Below are 19,123 nucleotides of genomic sequence, written 5' to 3'. Positions count from 1 at the left end.
ACTGGGTGATTTATAAAGAAGAGAGGTTTATTTGGCTTATGATTATGGGACAGATGCATCTGGCATGGGCCTCAGGCTGCTTCTACTTATGGTGGAAAGTGGCAGGGAGCCGGCGGGTACAAGCAGATCACATGGTGACAGGAAGCAAGAGAGAGACAGAGAGGAGGTGCCAGGGTCTTTTAAACAACCAGTTCTCGCGGGACCTAATAGAGCGAGAACTCACTCATTAATCCCCCCTCCCCCAGGGAGAGCATTAATCCATTCATGAGGGATCCACCCCCATGACCCAATCTGTTTCCAACACTGCCACATTGGGGATCAAATTTCCACATGAGTTTTTGAGGGGGGACAACACATCCAAACTCCATCAGGGTGTTCCAGCAGGCTGGTGGGACCCAAGTTCAGCCTGAACCATTAAATGGGAAACTTGAGCTCCTGAGCCAGGGAAGAGCAGACCTTTCTCCTGACTTGGGCCTCTGCTGCGTGGCTGGCCACCCTGCCCATTCAGCCCTAGGCAGCTTTCAGGCTCTTGCAAGCAGCTCTTTGCAATTCTGGCTCATGAGGATTAAAGATGCTAATGGGGGTGGCAGGGGTTAGCTCTGAACAAAATCCCGATCTTTCCCCATCACCTCTGTAGGACCTGTAGGGCTTTCTAAAGCAGCCCCACAGCACCGACAGACCCTAGCAGAGGCCTCTGACCCCAGAGGGCCTGTTGTCAGGGGCACCCGCTGCACGCACGGATGGGCTTCCTGCAAACGCCATCGCCCTTCGCTCGGCTGCGCCTGTGTTTATCTGGGATTACGCTTCTCTGTGCTTGTGTGTCAGCCTCCAGGGGACATTCAGGACCTCCTCAAAGGATTATACAGGACCATTTCAGCCGACCAACTGAAAACCCCAGCAGGTCGCAGATGAGGGGGAAAAAAAAAACGCTTTAAATTGGCAAAGCAGCCAGGAAAGCGATGCAGCTTTCATGCTGGAGGCTTTTAAGCACCCCATGCAGCCTCGAGCTTCTCCCCTTTATAGTCGGAAGACACATGTCTAGCTTGGACCTCTGCACAAAGCCCTTTCATTCTCTCCAGGGCTCTGCTGTTTACGGCGGCCTTTCCTGTTCATTATTTTTGTGGGCTCCTCCAACTGGCCACTTTCATCCCACAGCTGCTACTCTAATTGTTATTATTTTTTAAAAAGTACAGGCTGCACCAGGATACACTGGTATATTTGGAGCCAAACAGGCGAGTTCTACAATGTACTCACTATCCTGTGACCACAGCAATGGACTTAGGCTCCCTAAGCCTCGGTGTCCTCATTTGTAAAATGGGGAAAAATTGGTGGAAGGCATTACCAGTGCTCACCAGCGTCCAGTTTCCCTTTCCTTCTGGCTGTGTGGACGACTATACTCCCCAGCCCCTGTAGGGGCCAGGCTAGCTCTGGCCAGTGACATGGGGAGGAAGGGATGAGTCACTTCCAGGCTTGGACCGTGAAAAGCCCACGTGCACGTCTGCCATCTCTCTCCCCATCTCAACAGCTGAAAAGGCCAAGGGTTCCTAGGAGTGCAGCCTGTGCTAGCCCAGGTCCTGGGATGGCTGTGTGGAGCAGAGCTTCTGCCAACCCACTACAAATAGCTTGAGGGAGGCCCAAACTGTTGTGGTGGTGGGTTCCTGGGACTTCAGGGTATGCAGCAAAACCTAGCCTATCCTTTCTAAAATGTAATCCCTATTTCATACTATTGTGAAGACTTGCTGAATGAATGAATGAATGAATGAATGAATGAATGAATGAATGACTTAAACTGTCAGCCAGAATGCTGACTCCTGGAGGGTGTGAAGAAAATGCTGGTCATTTCCCCACTAGAAGGTGCGTGCTGGTGAGGGACTGCTTGGGTTATCTACTGCCACATAACAAAGCATCAAAATTCACTGGCTTAAATCACCAATTTATTATCTCTCAACCTGTACCATTTGTGAGTTGATGGGGCTCAGCTCGAGGGTCTTCCTTGGGGTCTCTCATGGGGTTGCAGTCAGATGTTGGCCGGGGCTGCCATCATCTGAGTGCTCAACGGGGCTGGTCACTCTTGTGGCTGGCAGTCATTGCTGGCAGTTGACGGAGGGCTCAGCTGGGCCTTGACTAGAGCACCGTATGCCTGTCTGTGACCTCTGCGTGTGACCTGGTTTCCCCCAGCATGGTGACTGGGTGCTAAGAGGGAGTGTCCCGAGCATCCCAAGAGGCCTCGGTAGATGTGCACACTTCTTATGACCAAGCCTCAGAAGTCCAGGGACATGACTTCTGCTGTGTTCCTTTGGCCAAGGAAGTCACTAAGACCAGCCCAGAATCAGGGAGTGGAAACAGACTTCACATTTTAGTGGGAGAACAGCCAGGTCACATTACAGAAGAGCAGGTGGGATGAGAGGGAGACAGATCTGCAGTCATCACTGGAAAATAGAGTCTGCTGCAGGTGACTATGTTCCCAGACCTGTTGATGTCATTGCAGACAGGCTCTTGTCCAAAAAGGACCATAAGAGACCCCGGTGTCCTGGTTGGCCCCTTCCAGGGCCCTTCCTTTCCTGTCCCCACCCTCTCACCCTCCAAGTGGTGGCCCTACCCTCTTAACACCTGGCCAAGCCTCAGTGATTCTCTAAAAACCACTCTGCTCAGGTGACACTGCTGCTGCTCAGAGCCCAGTGGAAACCTGGCCAAACGCTGGCCACGCCTGTGTGGCGGGAGGCCGCAGGCAGACAGTGCAAAGCGACAACAGATGTTGGCAGTTGCAGGTGGTGATGCCATGTGCCAGTGAGCACAGGAGCACCGCAGCTGAGCAGTTGTAACTTTTTTACAGAAATTGCCCAATTTTAAGTGAATAATATTGCCATTATGGTTAGGCTTGTTGACTCCAGCGATACCTCTGCACCGCTTGGGTGCCTCCATAGAAGAAGGCGCCACTCAGAGACACATTACTCATAAACCAAAGTGCTCCCGTTATGGGGATCGGAGACCAAATGGATGTTTATTGAAATCCTTCCTGACATTCTCCACTTGTAGACCGTTTTTAGTTAGTTCATTTATTCAGCATCTCTTGAGCCTGTCTGTCTGCCAGGACCTGGGTGGGCTAGGATCTGGTGATACCAAAATGAAAACACCCAACTCCTATCGTCAAAATGCCCCTGGTCTCTAGGGAAATAAAACTCAGAGAGATGGGATGGGTTGTTCAGGGCGAGAGCCTGGACACTGCCGGCTGTGCACCTGGGGGAAGCGTGTTAGCCTCCCCGTCTGTAAGATTGGGTCGGGTCTACCTTGGCAGCTGTGGTAGAGTCCACTACTGTAAAAGCACATCACCTGCTGCAGCATCCGCACATGGCCACAGTGGGAAATAAGTGGGAGTAGATTTTCAGAAACTACAGGATGGGTGGAGGCCTTCCTTCTCTCCTAGCCCACAGGTGCTGCTGGCCGGCTGAGAAAAGGCAGGCTTCTCGCTGAGCTCCAAGTCTCGGGCTGGACCTCCCCTTCTCGCTAGACTCTGTCCTGCCTGCTGCGGGGCTGGGCTGAGAGATCAGAGATCGGCAGGATGGGACCCACGGGAAATAGACCCGCCTGGGGTTGCATCCTGGGTCTACGACTTTGGTGTGTCTCAGAAGATACAGACAACATCTGACCCTGGGAAGACAGGACAGAGCCCTGGAGCTGTGCTGCCTGTGCCGTCAGACTTCTCAGTCCCCAGACCCCTCCTCAGACTGTTTCCTGCAGCACTGGATCCTGGGGTGTAAATGTGAAGGACCCTTGCATGGCACCAGCACCCTGGGCTGACTGGGTGGGCACTGCCACTACAAAGTGGTGAGGGTAGAGGCGATACCACCCCTGGAGCTCACAGCACAGGAGAGAGGATGGGGAGCTGGGGGTGGCCGTCCACTGCAGTGAGTGCTGTGGGAAGCAGGGACTGCCCCATGCACAGAGGAGGCCCCTAATATGGGGTGTCGGGGGCTTGGTCATCACCACCAGCCCCACACTGGGGGCTTGAGGAGGACTGTTCAAATGTGTACCTTAGAGCCCGACATTCAGATTCACACCAGCTTCCAGCATGTATTAACCTCTTGTCCTCAGGCAAGGGCCACAACGTCTGCGTGCCTCAGTTTCCTCCTCTGCAAAATCAGCATAATAGTAGTAACAACTTCACTGAGCTGTTGTGAGGATTAAAGGAGATGGATGGCTCATGAGCCGTTGTTACTCACAACTCTCTGACACCAGCTGAGTGTCCTGCAGTTCAGTTCAGCCTTGACACCACCTGTCTGGAGACAGCATCGGATCCCACAAGCTGCAGGGGCTCAGTACCATGAGACTGCCTCCACTCCAGATGCCAGCAGCGAGTCCAGGTTGTCACCAGGACTTCTGACCGGTGGGGTACAAATTCAGGGGGTTCCCACAACACCCTCCTCAGGTTCAATAATTTGCCACAATGGCTCACAGAACTCAGGAAATCACTTTATTTAGTATTACTGATTTATTAGAAAGGCTACAACATAGGAACAGGGAAGGGGTGAACAGGGCGAGGTTTGGGGCAAGGCGCAGAGCTGCCATGCCCTCTCCAGCATGCCACCCTCCAGCACCTCCCTGTGTCCACCAACCCAGAAGCTCTCCAAACCCCACGGTTTAGGGGGTTTGTGGAAGTCTCATTACCTAGGTATGATTGATTAAATCATTGGCCATTGGTGATTAAGTCGATCTCCAGCCCCTCTTCCCTTCCTGGTGGGACTTTTAGTCCCAGCCCCCTAATCGGGCTTGCTCTTTCTGGTGATCAGCCTCCCTCTAGGGCCTGGCCACCAGTTATCTCATTAGCATACCAAAGACACTCTTATCATTTCAGAGACTCTAAGAGTCTTATGAGCTGTGAGCCAGCAATCAGGGACAAAGACTAAATGTATATTTCTTCTTATGCCACAGTATGGAAATGCCCTTAGCCTGGGGCCTGGCACCTGCTAAGCGTTCAGTCCACATCTACTGCTGTGATTCTGCGACTTCGTTGCTCTATCTGGGTGGGGGTGGTGATTCTGTCTGACTCTAGTATTGATACCCTCCAGAGTGTTACAGAGCACCTGCCAGGTGCCAGGCACTGTGCTGTGCCTGAATATCCCACAGTGGACAAGGCCAACACAGTCCCTGCCTTGGTGGTGCTCGTGGCCTGGCGTCTGCATTCCCCTGGGCCTGCGGGGAACGTGGCAATACCCAACACCTGCCCTTTCATTTCTCCCCACCCTGCACTACCGCTGCAGAAACCAGCAGTCGCTCATTCAGGCTGTGCCCTTGCAAACGAGGTTTTAGTTGGTGTGGAGCAGCGTTGCTCCTTGCAGATTGGACTCACCAGCACCTTGCATCTTTTGATCCGGTGTCTGCTGCCGAGAGAAAACATAAAGCAACTCCACATCGGGTTAAGCAGAAATAAGTCGATTAAAGAATAGATTTGTGAGCCTTGCATACACGTACACAATACAGGATGTTCAAAAACCGGGAAGAGGATTTTGAGGATTCCAGGGAGACTCATAACGGGAGGCTTAGGTGGTGTGGCAGACAGTGTGTTAACGGCTCCTCTCTGCAAGGAGAGCTTCATTTTCGGGTTGAAGCACAGACAGTGTGCTTTTGACTCATGCTGCTTTTTATAGGGACTCGCTAGACCTGCGTGTCAGATTCTGTCTGCAAAGTGCCCTTCGGGTGCCAAGATTCAGTTCTTTGACTCAGGGAAAATGCTGTTTAATTAGCAGACTCAAAAAGATACCCAATTATGAGTTAAATTGGGCTGGAAGAAACTGTTCTTTCAAATTTCCTCTCCTTTTGTTCTTAAACCTATTTCCATCCCCCTTGCACAAGCTTGTTAATTTCTTTTAATGTAATTTTAAAAGGATGTTCTAGGAGGAATCTGCATTCGTTTGGCAGTGGGTCCAGACAGATGCTTGCTTCGCCACCTTGTGGCTGGGCAGGGATAGGTGTTCCTCCATTGGGGCAGCTGGAGCTCCGCTAATGTCTGCTGAGCACCTGCCACGTGCCAGCACTGCGCAAAGGTCCCTACGTTTACGCCCCCCGGGTCCAGTGCTACAGGAAGTGGACCTCTCCTGAGGCTCCTTGGACCACACGCATCACTCAGTGAGAAGGCACGGGGCCTTCAGGGAAGAGACTCAGGAAACCGCCACATTCAGGTCGTGAGGGTCTCACAGGAAACCCTGGGATTTTAGGAGAGTTAAGGACTCAGCTCTTTGAATCTGGGAAAAGCTAAGCAGGAAACCACAAGGAGCCACAACAGTTGTGAATGGTGAGAGAGGCACTGTGCCGGGGCTGGCTTCCTCCATCAGATGAAAGATACATCCAGAATAGGTAAGGAGAGACTTTATTTGAAAAGACTATTGAGGGCTGGCCTGAAAGCTCAGTTGGTTAGAGCATTGTGCTGATAACACCAGGGTCCGGGGTTCCATCTCTGTACTAGCCAGGTGCCAAAAAAAACAAAAAAGAAAGAAGAGACTATTGCAATAGGGGTGGGGGCTATTGCAATAGGGGAGGGGCTATTACAATAGAAGAGGGGCTATTCCTGTAGGGGAGGGGCTATTGCAGTAGGGAGGGGCTATTGCAATAGGGGAGGGGCTATTACTGTAGGGGAGGGGCTATTGCAGTAGGGGAGGGGCTATTTCAATAGGGGAGGAGCTATTGCAATAGGGGAGGGGCTATTGCAATTGCAGTGGGGAGGAACTATTGCGATAGGGAGTTCACTCTGAGGGTAAGATCTATAAGCGGCTGGAAGGTCAGGCAGAAAGGGGTGTTTTTGACAGGGAGGACACAAGGCTATAACGAGCAGGTGAGGAGAGTGGGGTGAGCTGGAGACCTGCTTTGTGGTCAGCCGACCCTCAGGAGGGGCTTTCTGTGTCCTGCTGTTTGCTTACCCCGTGGGGAGGAGAGAATCCTAACTAAAGTCTGGTCAAGTTCATGGCTGTGGTGTCCAGACCGGTCAGTAGGGACCACAGTTCAGCTAATCATTTTGAGACAGAGTGGGAGTTTGGAGGGTCCGTGCCTGGCCTCTTGCTGGGTAAACAAGGGGTGTCTGCGAGTCTCGTCTGATCCGTGGGGAGGGGTGGTTTTTTTGCAGTAATCTCTTTTTCTGGAACCCAGAAGTGTGGGGGATTTAAGTTTTGCTGTTTCCAGGAGCACAGAGCCCTGGTACATTCAACATTGTCACATCCTCACCAGAGGTGGCTGCCCACACCCCTCAGAGAGGCTCTGGGAGGAAGGGCCACCAAGGGGGCTCGCCTTGCCACCAGGGCTCTAAGGTCATGGGGCAGGGGTGGGGAGGGTCCAGGCCTTGGTCTTCCTCTCCTCTTCCCTCTGTTGCGATGATGTGTCCTGATGACAGCAAACCTGGCCCAAACTCCATGTGCAGAAAATTCAGGATGGACGTACAGAGGTGCCAGGGAGATACCCGCCATGCTCAAGGGTGGGCTGTTTGGAAGGACATGGGGACACGGGGTGGAAAGAGGCAGGTGAATTCTAACACCCCTCACTTCTGCTGTTCTGGCGTAGAAACATTCTTCCTGCCAGGCTGGCCCAGCTCTTCCCATGAAAACCTCATGCAGCCGTTTTACCTTCTGACACACACGGTATTCTTAAGCTTTCAGGAGGGATGTGCAAAGGCCACAGGAAGTCCACACATGGCGGGGTTGGGGTGGGCCGGCGCTGTATGCTCCTCTGGGCTGGGTCTGTGCTGAGCTATCTGTGCCATTGCCACAGCACCTGAGGCCCTGCAGCCTGGAGCCTTCTGCTGGTTTTGCAGTTGCACCATCCTGATGCTCTTGCAAGCGGCAGGATCAGAGAGAGGGCTCTGGAGGGAGGCAGCCTGGGAGATGTGGGCGAGGAGAGGCTGCTTGCATGAGCAGCGCCTTGTTGAGACCTGTCCTCCAGGAGCACAAGGGCTGTCAAGTCAAGAGAGGACACGGCCTTCCTTCTGCAGAGTGGTGCTCACAGCTGCCCTGCAGGACAGGGAGCAAGGTCCTCAGGCTCTTGAGCTGCTGAGTGGCTCAGCCTGACTCTGGACGGCACCCCCGACCTGCAGCCTCTGCCTGTCCTGCCAACCAGGGCTGGGGCAGTTTGGCACGGCCTCATGCCTGGCAAATGGGGACTCGGCATGACCACCATCCACACACCAGGCACCTGGCACCATGACCCTGTGGCTGCCTCAGAAAGAGTGCTGTCCCCACGCCAGCCTGCCCTCCACTCCACTTGGATGCTGACCTCGCAGATGGGTTTACAGGGAAGTGGTACTGTCGGGTGTAGACAGGTGTAGACAGGTGTGGACAGGTATCCTCGGGGGCCTTCAAAGGGATCAGCCCAGCCCCCACACCAGGGACCACAAGGCCAGCTCTCACGGCTACCCCAGGCTACCAGTTCCTCTGCTGCTCTTCACTGATGCTGGGACTGCCCACACGTCACACACGTCCTCTGCATGGCCTGTTCTATCCTGGCACCTCTCGCTGTGATTCTGGGCAGCCCTGGGGCAGGTTCCTCATCTAATGTCACTGGATGGAACACAGGGGAGGAAGAGCCATGGGGCAGGTGTGGGCCGGGTCATGGGGGGAGGGCACAGGGCCTTTGCTCTAGAGCTCAGATGTCACTCTGAAGGCCACAGTGTAGGTTTTCTAAATGTTTAGATGTGAGAAGGTTGGAGTGTTCCCTTTCTTTTGCTTCTGATTTGACTGAAGCTTGTACTAGTTTCCTGTGGCTGCTGTAACAAATGACCACAAACTTTAGTGACGCAAAACAGAATGCATTTATTATCTCACAGATCTGGAAGTCAGGTGTCCAAAATGGGTTTCACTGAGCCAAAATTTAAGGGCCGGCAGGGCCATGTTCCCTCTGGAGTCTCGAGGGGGGAATCTGCTTCCTTGCCTCTTCCAGATTCTAAACTTACGTTCTTGGCTTGTGGCTGCTTCCCCACGTGCAAAGCTAGCAGCGTTGCAGCATCTGCTGTCTGTCTGACTTTGATCTCTACTTCCACCGTCGCACCTCCTTCCCCACTAACCCTCCTGCCATCCTCTCATAAGGACACTTGTGATGACACTGGGCTCACCCAGGTAATTCAGGATCATCTCCCCACCTCAAAGTCTTGGTGTAATCGCATCTGCAAAGGCCCTTCTGCCATGTGAGGTAACACCTTTGCAGGTTCTGGGGATTAGGACGTGGACCCGTTTAGGGGGCCGTTATTCTGTCCACCACACAGGAGGTCAGGGGACGTGGCCGGTACCATACAAGTCCTCTGAAATCAGTAGAAACTTGCTTCTGATACAGTGCATGGTGCATTATCATGAATGTCCTGTGAATGCCGGACCAGACTGTATGTCCCAAACGTATCGCTGAATCGTGCCTGTTGAGACTGTTCTGCTCTGTGTTCTGACCGATTTCTGTCTGCTTGACTGTGAATTGCTGAGAGAGGTGTTAAAATTTCTGCTGGGCATGGCAGGTTTGTTTATTTTTTACTCTTAGTTCTGTCAACTTTTGGTTTAATTAAGGAGTATACAAGATGAGAATGTTGTATATTGTTATAGCTTTCTTTTAAATGGAGCCTTTTGTTGTTACATGAGCAAAATTTTATCTCCCTAGCAAGGATTTTGCCTTAAGATCTCTTTTGAATGATACTTCTGCAAACAGTAACTTACTTTGGTTAGTTTTACCTGGCACAACTTTCCCTGTCTTTTTATTTGTAATATTTCTACCATTATATTTTAGGTTTTACCAGTACATAGGTTTTATTAACAGTACATAGTTGGATTTTTAAAAATCTAGTCTAGCAGTCTTTGTAATTCCCACAGGATATCTAAACCATCTAGAATTATTGTCATTTACTTACTGTATTTGGATTTATTTTTACTATCTTAATTTTGCTTTCTATTTGCACAACTTTTTCTATCTATATTTTTTCCTGCCGTATTTTGCATTGATTATTTTTTCATTTCATCTCTTCCCAAATGTGAAATTTATATCCTCTCCTATTCATTTAATTTTATCCTAGAATTTTTAATGTACTGCTTAACAACGTTTGGAGTTATTCTTTATTGCCCTCAAATAATTCAAGGACCCACCTGATAATATTTGAACTCCAAACAATCTCTTTTGACTTATATATACTGTTTTGTCTAGGATTTTAGTTGTATCTTGTTTATTTAATCCTGAAAATTGGACATCATTATTACGGATGCATCAATCAGCGTTTGTTTAGATGACTCACGTATTTGTTAATATCTTTCCCTCCCTTTCTCCTGGCACACAGGTACTCTTCTGTGAAGGTTCCTTTCTCTGTAGAGAGTGATCCCAATGTGGTCCTCACACAGCGAGCCCTCTCGGTGTAGGCTTGTGGGCTTCTGCCTTCGTCCCTGGCTGCTCTCAGGATTTTCTCTCTGTCTTTGGTGTGCTGCGGTTTGACTAAGGTGCTGTTGGCTTCAGTTTCTCTGCTTGCATTTCTTTCATGTTTGGAAGCTCGAGATCACCATCTGTCTAGAAATCCGCCTCCGTTCTAGAAAACGGTCCTCACTGGCCCTTTGTCATCCCTGTCTTCCCCTCTCCTCTGCGCGCTCTGGAGTCCTGCAGACGTCCCACGCTCCGTCTCGTACTCTCTCTCATAACCTGCCTTTCCTGTCATCACGTGCCCTTTTGTTTTCTGCGTGTGGTTCTTGGTGGTGTCTTCAACTGCATCATGTAACTCACTAATTCTCTCTACAGCTTCCTTTTCTTTTCCTCCTCAGTTTTTGTATCCTTAATTTTTAGAAATAGTATTTGGCTTTTATCAAATCTGTTTATTTTACAATCCTTTTATTAGGTCAATGAGACAAACAATAAGTCTCCGAGCCACACATTATCAAGCAAGGGAGTTTACTCCAGCAAACCTGGAGGGGAAACTGAAAGATCAGTGTTCTGTCCCCGTACAGACTAGCAGAGGCTTTAAAGGTTTTGAATTTGGGAAGAAGGGGGTTAGGGGGAAGAGCCTAATTCTGAGAAGGGGTTGGGCGGCTATTCTGAGCACGAACAGCTTCATGGGTTATTTTTGTTGTTTTTTAAAATTTTTTAATTTTTTATTTTATTTTATTTTATTTTATTTATTTATTTATTTATTTATTTTTAATTTTATTTTGTCGATATACATTGTGGCTGATTATTGATCCCCATCACCAAAACCTCCCTCCCTCCCCCCCTCCCACCTCCCCCCAACAATGTCCTTTCTGTTTGCTTGTCGTATCAACTTCAAGTAATTGTGGTTGTTATATCTTCTTCCCTCCCCCCCCCGGTTTGTGTGTGTGTGTGTGTGTGTGTGTGTGTGTGAATTTATATATTAATTTTTAGCTCCCACCAATAAGTGAGAACATGTGGTATTTCTCTTTCTGTGCCTGACTTGTTTCACTTAATATAATTCTCTCAAGGTCCATCCATGTTGTTGCAAATGGCAGTATTTCATTCGTTTTTATACCTGAGTAGTATTCCACTGTGTAGATGTACCACATTTTCCGTATCCACTCATCCGATGATGGACATTTGGGCTGGTTCCAACTCTTGGCTATTGTAAAGAGTGCTGTGATGAACATTGGGAAACAGGTATACCTTCGACTTGATGATTTCCATTCCTCTGGGTATATTCCCAGCAGTGGGATAGCTGGGTCGTATGGTAGATCTCCTGTTTTGTACCTGATGTTCTTATCAGAACGCACTGGCCTTGAGGGAGAGGGAGGGGGTGGGGGGACAGGGTGAGGGAGTGGTCGATATGGGTGGGCTTATGGTAAGCTGACTGTGAGGCCTAATACGTTTTGGTTCCTATTCCTATTCTATTCTTATCTTTAATTTCTTTAAACATGTTGAACATAATTATCTCCATTTGATCATTCCAATATTTAAAACCTTTGGGAACCTAATTAATTCCTGTCTGTGTTGTTTCCATGGTTCTCACTGACAGAGCTTCGTTTCCTGGCAGGTTTTGTCGTTTTTGAAAGGTGGTGTTCTTTGACACCTTGTCTGTGGGAATTCTGAGGCCTGGGTTGTGCCTGGCTTCTCGGGAGAGGCCTGATCTAGCTGGAGCCTGGAGCTCTGCTGACCTGGGGTTGCTGCAGAATGAAGTCCCAGCTTGGCGTTTTCAGATCCTACATGTAGCTTTAAGAAGGCAGCCTTAAGGTTACAACTCTTGGGAGATCTTTTTATTTTTAATGAAATTTGTGTGTGTGTGACTATGTTACATGTGACTCTGTGTTGTGTGTTGTGTGCTGTGTGTGAGAGACTCTGCTGTGTGCATGTCTTGTGTATGTATGACTCTTGTGTGTGTTCTGTGTGCAGCTCTGACGTATGTGTTGTGTGTTGTGTGTGCAATTCTGATGTGTGTGTGTACTTTTCTCCTCTTCCTCTCAGTGACAACACAGACGTGGGCAGGTTTACTTGCATGTGGTGGCTTTACAGCTGTTTCCCTCTTGCAGCAAAGATGTAGCGCTCTGCAGTCCCAGCATTAGGAAGAGGGCCTCTTAATGTGCCTGCCTTCTCGGCTTTGCCTCTTGACCCCACGCAGACACCAAAACTGAGGTCCAAGATCTCCAGTCGAACTAGGATTCATTTCAGCCTTGAGTAGCATAAAACCCCAAATGAGGGTGACTTAATCAAGATATAAGTTTATTGCTCTCTTAGGATCGAGAAATCTGGAGGTTGTCAGCACAGGGCTGGTTTGATGCTCCTCGGTGAGGGACCTGGCTTTGTCATTATGTGTCCCTCTGCATGGCCTCCGTTCCCAGCGTGGTGCAGAATGGCTGCTGCAGCACCAGGTGTGTTTGAGTCTTCCAGACACTGGAGAGCAGGGAGGGGTGAAGACAGGCGTGCTGCCACCTTAAGGACGCTTCTCAGTGTTTCCCACCGAACTTTTGCTCGCATTCTCAGGTCACACTCAGTTACGTGGTCACTCTGAGCTTCAGGGGAGCCTGGGGACTGGAGTCTCTATTCTGCGTGGCCATGGGAAGGATGCCACTGTTCAAGAGGAGGAGGCTGGGTGTTGGGGGACAACGGCCGTGCCTGCCGCTCCGGGTGCGGTGGGCGCTTGAAGGAAGCACTGACTTGGGGCCAGCTCACCTCTCTGGATTTCCACGTCCACTTGGGTTTTGGACTCTAAAGAATCCTATTTTCCTGCCAGTTCAACAATGCACTCTAAAATATTTTAAGAGATATTTAATCAAGCTTTGCTGTTGTTTCCCATGGGAAAGATTCGTGTGTTATTCAGTCTGCAGTATTGCCAGAATGAGGAAGTCTCCCCAGGTGGACTTTTTGGGATAAGTTGCTGTTTGGCACCCCCCTCTACCCTCCATGCAGTTCCTTTCCCCACACATTTAGCAAACACATGCACAGCTCAATGCCTGTCCTGGTGGGGTCTCGGTCTAGGGCTGGGACACAGCTGGACTGCACAGCCCCTCGCAGGTGGAGGCTGCTGCCAGTGGTTAATAGCAGAGAACAGCCTCTGAAACCCACGCACAATCTTCCAGGAGGTGGTCTCAGGGAGACAGCCTGGCAACCTGCATCAGCGAAGGCGCAGATGCTGAAAGGACTCACATGAGGGCCACGTGGGGGTGCAGGAGAGCCACAAGAGCGCGGGGGCATGGGGCCGGAGAGAGCTGCTCTGGCCGTGGGAAGCAGCGCTGGCTGTGCGAGTGCGTGGGGGCAGGGGCTCCTTTGATGCCAAGCTATTGACTTTGAAGGAGTGCGTTTCTATTGCCGTGAACACCGCCTTCTTGGTCATAATTGACTCTTTAACACTGAGTTTCAGTGCCTTGCATAGAAAGATCTTACCTTACAAGTCTTCAAAGGTGAGCTGCGGGAGAGTTATTGCAATGAGGAGCTACTTTAAATCACAATTTGCTCTTTACGACCTGTTGGAGAATAGAGGCTTGGGGTTTTTTAGCGATGGACATTATCAATTCAAACCCATTTGACTGTGGATTGCATGTTTTTAATATTTATTAAATGATTGTCTCTGTGGCCTTAGACTCCAGCGATTTTAATCCACCTCTGACTCCTTGCTCCTGCCTTTCTGCTGGGAATGGTCGCCTCCCAGACCTGTACGATTCGCTTGCTCCTCTCAGAAGTTTCTGGAACTCTTCTTTCTTGTGTCAGCCTTCTCAGAACACGTAGCCCCCGCACCTCCTCCAGAACAGAGGTGACGTGTCCTCTGGCCTCGGGGGCCTTCTCTCTGGGTCTGGCTGGGCTGGGCCCACAGGGGTCTGCACCGTCCTGCATCCTGCAGAGCGGGTGATTGCAGGCTAACGTCCCGTTAGGAAGCAAGGGCGAAGCTGATGACAACCACCCCAAGCTCAGTGCCCACCGTACATAACGACAGCTGAGAGCGTCTGCAGCCACATGCTCCGTCAGGAGGTCATGGGGGCCCCAAGGCTGTTGGGGACCCCTTGACTTCATTCCTGAATAAACAGGGTGCGGGTGGGGCTGCAGCTGCGTCTGCATTTGGTGACTTATGAATCATACACTTCATGTGAAGCTTTTCCTTTGAAGCTATTTCACTATGAGCATTTAGCTTAGAGCCAGAGAAACCCAAGACCAGAATCAATTTCTCTGTCACCTGTTTACTGACATAAAACCCTGCTGATAGATGTTGACTTTAGTATTTTCATTGACTTTGTAGTACGGCCACAAGACGTACACTTCTGAAGCTGTGGGTTTCCATCTTCAAAACCGATCTGTCGGTGTTTCTGGTGTTTTTCTTTGTCTCTCACTGGCCTTTCAATAATGTAAACAAATTCCGTTCAGCACTTAAGCACTTGTATCAGAGACAGAAGCTCTATGCCTACATTTCTGGAGATCCACTCTGACCTGGAGGAGCGTGGGTCCTCCTTGTGAACTGGAGAGGTCCCTTTGCAGAATTCCTGTTTTGTAGCCTGCCCCTTCTTCTGGGTTCAGCTCCCGTCACTTCCTCCAGGCAGCCCTCCGTGAATTGTAGCTCTGACCCCTGGAATTACATGGACGACCTCGTCTCATCCCTACAACAGCTCTAGGTGTCAAGAATAATATCCCTGTCTCGCAGACAGAATTGGGGCTCAGAGAAGGAGGTGATTTTTCCCCAAGGCAAACACATTCGGTCATGTGTGGATCTGAGATTCTGGCAAAGTCTCTCTGGCTCTCTCCTGGGCCATCTAGGATTTGGGAGCAGATGGGATCTCAGGGCAGCTTAGATCCCACACTCATTCTGTTGATTAGGAGGCCGAGGTTCAAGGGGAAATCACATGGCTATTGAGTGGCAGAACTGGGTCCCATCAACCCCAAGCCTAGGGCCTTCGCTACCATGTCATTCTACACCCCAGAGACTCTTGGTGGCTTCCTCAAAGTCACACACTCCAAGGTTGGCCATGATTTTTGGGGGGTCCCCTGTGATTTGGTTTGGGTTCTCACAGAAGCAGTTCCTGAAATGAGGATTTGAGAACAAGTAGCTGGTTTAGGAGGAGTTCCCAGGGGGTGGCAGGGGAGTGGGAAGTGAGACAGAGAAGGACGCCTACACAAGGCCCCATATCAAACACCTAACCTTGCTGGGAAGCCGGGTGCCAGGGTAGGACACCCGTCCCCCAGAGTTATCCCACCCGAGGGGAGGGAGCTGGCAGATGGAAGTGGGGCCAGCTGGCAACTGAAATGACGGGGCTCAGATGTGACTCCTCAGATCAGGCTACCCTGACGGTCACAGCCTGGGGGCTCTGGGCCATGTCACACTACCTAGTCATCTTATGGCCCTTGACCACCTGGAACCACCCTGTTCATCATTGTTCTCTGGTTCATTGGCACAAGCTCTGCACATTGGGGGTTGAACCTGCCATTTATTTGCCAAGCCCCACCTTGCCCAGGACAGCACCTGGCAGGTAGCTGTCACTCAGAAATATCACTTGAACAGGTATCTGCACCCCTCCTGACAAAGACAGTGAAAGCCAGGGTCCTGGAGGGGCTTTGGGGAAGAAGTGCTCAAGATGCTCCCCAGCCAGGACAGGGCACGAGGTGACGGGAATGGAGCCAGCAAGCGCCTGGAGGTGCCACTCCCCAGGGCCCAGCCCCAGGCCTCTGTATCACTATGTGGGCTACCCCTGGTATCTGTGCTCACTTCTCCCACCTCGACCTGTGGCTGTGCACCTTCAATTGTTCAGTCACCGAGCTTTTACTGGACATCTGACCTGTGCCAGGTTCTGCCTGGGGCTGGGCAGGATTTGTCACACTCTGACCCTCAGGGAGCTTCCATTCAACGGGAGGATGCACCATGGGCCACCGTAATGCACGAACTGAGTATAGTCATCCTTTCCAAAATCAGTTACCTGACACCTGCTATGCCTATGCCTGAGATGAGCAATAAGAAGGGACAGTCCAGACTCTCTTGCTAAAAGAATCAATGTTCAGGCTTCACAAGGGGGTACTGCAGGGTTAAGGGCAGAGACACGGATGGCAGACTCTGCACTTACTTGCTGTGTGACCTTAGGCCAGTTACTTAACCTCTCTGAACTTTGTTTCCTTTCCTTGTCAATAAGGGCAACAATTCTTACCTTCCAGGGTTTTGTAAGGAATAAATTAGTTAAAATCGTTTAGTGCCTTGCACAGAGTACTGTTTCTCTCCCTAACTGTTCTGTATCTGCCTCGAGGTGCTGCCCTGGGGACAGACATTAGCAGTTTAGGTCCTGATGCACAGTGGGTGTGTAGTAAAGTCTGCAGAGGGAAGGCAGGGCCAGGATTAGGGGGAAGCGAGTGAGGCATCAACCTTGTGTGCAAAATTAAAGGGGTACCAAAACCACCATAATCAAGATAAACATGATTTTAAGGCAGTGTTTTCTAAGATCATAATTAATACAGCACACCATGATGAAGAAAGCATCAACATTTTAAATAAGGAAGGCCAGGCTGTTGTTTTATGTCCATGCATCATAGAGCACAGGAACCGTCCCAGGCCCAGGACCTTCATGTCCCACCAGGCAGGATTATGAGGGTTGACAATACTGTAGAACAGATTGGCAGTGCTGGGTTTGTATGGAGTCATGTGTTTTTGTTGTTTATTTTTTGCTTTTGTTTTATTGCGCTTTTGTAAACTTTTCCATGTGGTTCCAAACCTGGCGGAGCATGTGCTTCTCTTGGTCTCAGGCTCCAGCCTGGGCTCCACAGGGCACTGGAGCAGGAGAGGCTCCGCACACAGTGGCCTAGCACATGGGCCCCAGCCCCGGAGCTCAGTGCTTGTATGTGCCAAACACACCCTGGGGTGCAGTCCAGGCACCAGGCATCACACATTCAGCCAGAGCAACAAATCCAGAGAAGGTTCCAGAGCTAAAACAATGTGGCTCTTCCTCTCTGCTACTGCAGGTGCCCTGTCTCAAATCCCAGGAGTGCTTAGCAGCCTCCAGTCTTTGGACTGCCCCTGTGGACACAAGAGGAAGCACCAATTTTCTCTTCCCTTTGAACGGCTTCAGCAGAGCTCCCCGGCCATGTTTCCTAGCGTGTCAAGAGACCGGCGCTCATGGAAGTCTCAGAAGGTGGTGGCACCTTGTAAAGTACCTGGTGACACAGATCCAGGAGGTCTTAACATAATGAGAATTCAGAAAAGTAGCAGCCAGGCCCGACTGGCGCTGGTCTGAAGATGGTGCCCCATTATCTGGCCCACACTGAGGCAGGAGGTGCAGGAGGGGACAACACAGTCCTTGTTCTCAGAAGCACCCTCCCTCTGCCCCCAAATCCCTCTGCCCATGCCAAATGCAGAATCCAGACCTCTGGGGCAACGCTCTGCCCCCCAAATCCACCCTCACAAAGCGTGAGAGTGCTCGGTGGGAGTCGTGTCCAGCTGCAGACACAGAGACTAGCAAGGGCTTCAGTAAGCCATGTTTTATTGTTTCCTCAAATCAAAGTTCTTGAATAACCAGATCCAGCAGGGCAAGAGGCAGCCTAGCGTGAGGGACTGAGCTTGCAGGAGTTCTGTGCAGTGAGCAGAGACGAGGAACGGAGCTGGAGGAAGGGAAGTGAGCAGACCCTGAGCACTTCGCGTGTCCATCCCGCTCCTGCTGAGGCTTGGCCGGCCTGCGCTCCCCCAAGCCTGTGCCACGGGGCCTCCTATGCTCGTTTCCAATGGGGAAACAGCACCCAGTGGCCTCCTGGGAAGAACGTGCTACCCACACCTATCTGGGACAGGAGGGGAGAAGAGGCCCCTCTTGGAAAGAGGAAAGTGGGGGATTCCAGTGTGGCCCAGGCCTCAGGACAACTGGGGTAGGACCCCTCTCCCCTGAAGGGACTGAGCAAGAGGGAGGCAGGACCCTAGCCTGAGAGGTCCCCTCCTGCACGTTACCTGGACAGGGACGGGCAAGCTCTGATCCACTTTCCACAGGTCAGCCCTGCCCCAGGACCAGATATGACCGTGCTCCTCCCCAGCCCTGCGTAGAACCCAGTCCCCAACGCCTTCCCTGCACCTGCCCCCGACACCTACGCTGCTGATTCCCCAACTGGGCCTCTGGGCAGGAGCTGGTGCATTTGAGGGCTGCCAATGACCCTTCCCGGTGAAATTTGTCTTTTATTCATAGAGTGGGTCCTCCCTAATTTGGGAGTATTAAAATGTCCTTTCTGTTGTGAATTAGTGGTTGAAGACACTGGTTCTTTTCTTTTAATAACCTCCCTTGGAAAAATAAAAGGCAGCAACCTATTGTTTATCCCACATTTATATTTTTGTAAATTATACTAATTGGCCCACGAAGCCTCCAAGCCTGGGAACAGGTCCCCTCTCCAGCCCTGCAACCCTACCCATGGGCCCACGCTGCACGTGGAGCAGGTTCTCTGTGCACTGGCCACCAGCTTATCCAGGTCTGGTGACACAGAGCACACACACACACAGTGAGTTACATGAAGCAGGTTTATTGCTTACAGATAGGTAGTGAGGGACAACAGAGCCTGGGATCCATCACGAGCCAGTCCCCAGGGCCCAGGAAAGCAGCCAGGGTGGGTGGTCTCCAACTGCATGTGCCCACTTGCACTGCAGCTGATGGCCCTAGAAAGCCGCCCGCCCTCGGTTTTAAGCAGCCCACTTCTTTCTAGGGCGGGCCTGGAACAGAGCCCAGGTTGTCCGGCCAGTCCCCCCAATCTG

General features: G+C 50.9%; 1 protein-coding gene across 2 annotated transcripts in view; it reads left to right on the top strand.

Moving 5' to 3' along the window:
• Positions 1-19,123, top strand: part of SORCS2 (sortilin related VPS10 domain containing receptor 2) — a 502,479-nt gene that overhangs the window by 361,418 nt on the left and 121,938 nt on the right. The gene's annotated exons all lie outside the window — the stretch shown is intronic.

Source organism: Cynocephalus volans, chromosome 9 (genome assembly GCF_027409185.1).
Source record: "Cynocephalus volans isolate mCynVol1 chromosome 9, mCynVol1.pri, whole genome shotgun sequence".
Taxonomy (NCBI): Eukaryota; Metazoa; Chordata; class Mammalia; order Dermoptera; family Cynocephalidae; genus Cynocephalus; species Cynocephalus volans.
Note: the sequence above shows the minus strand (reverse complement) of the source record. Positions and strands in the feature narration are given on the sequence as shown.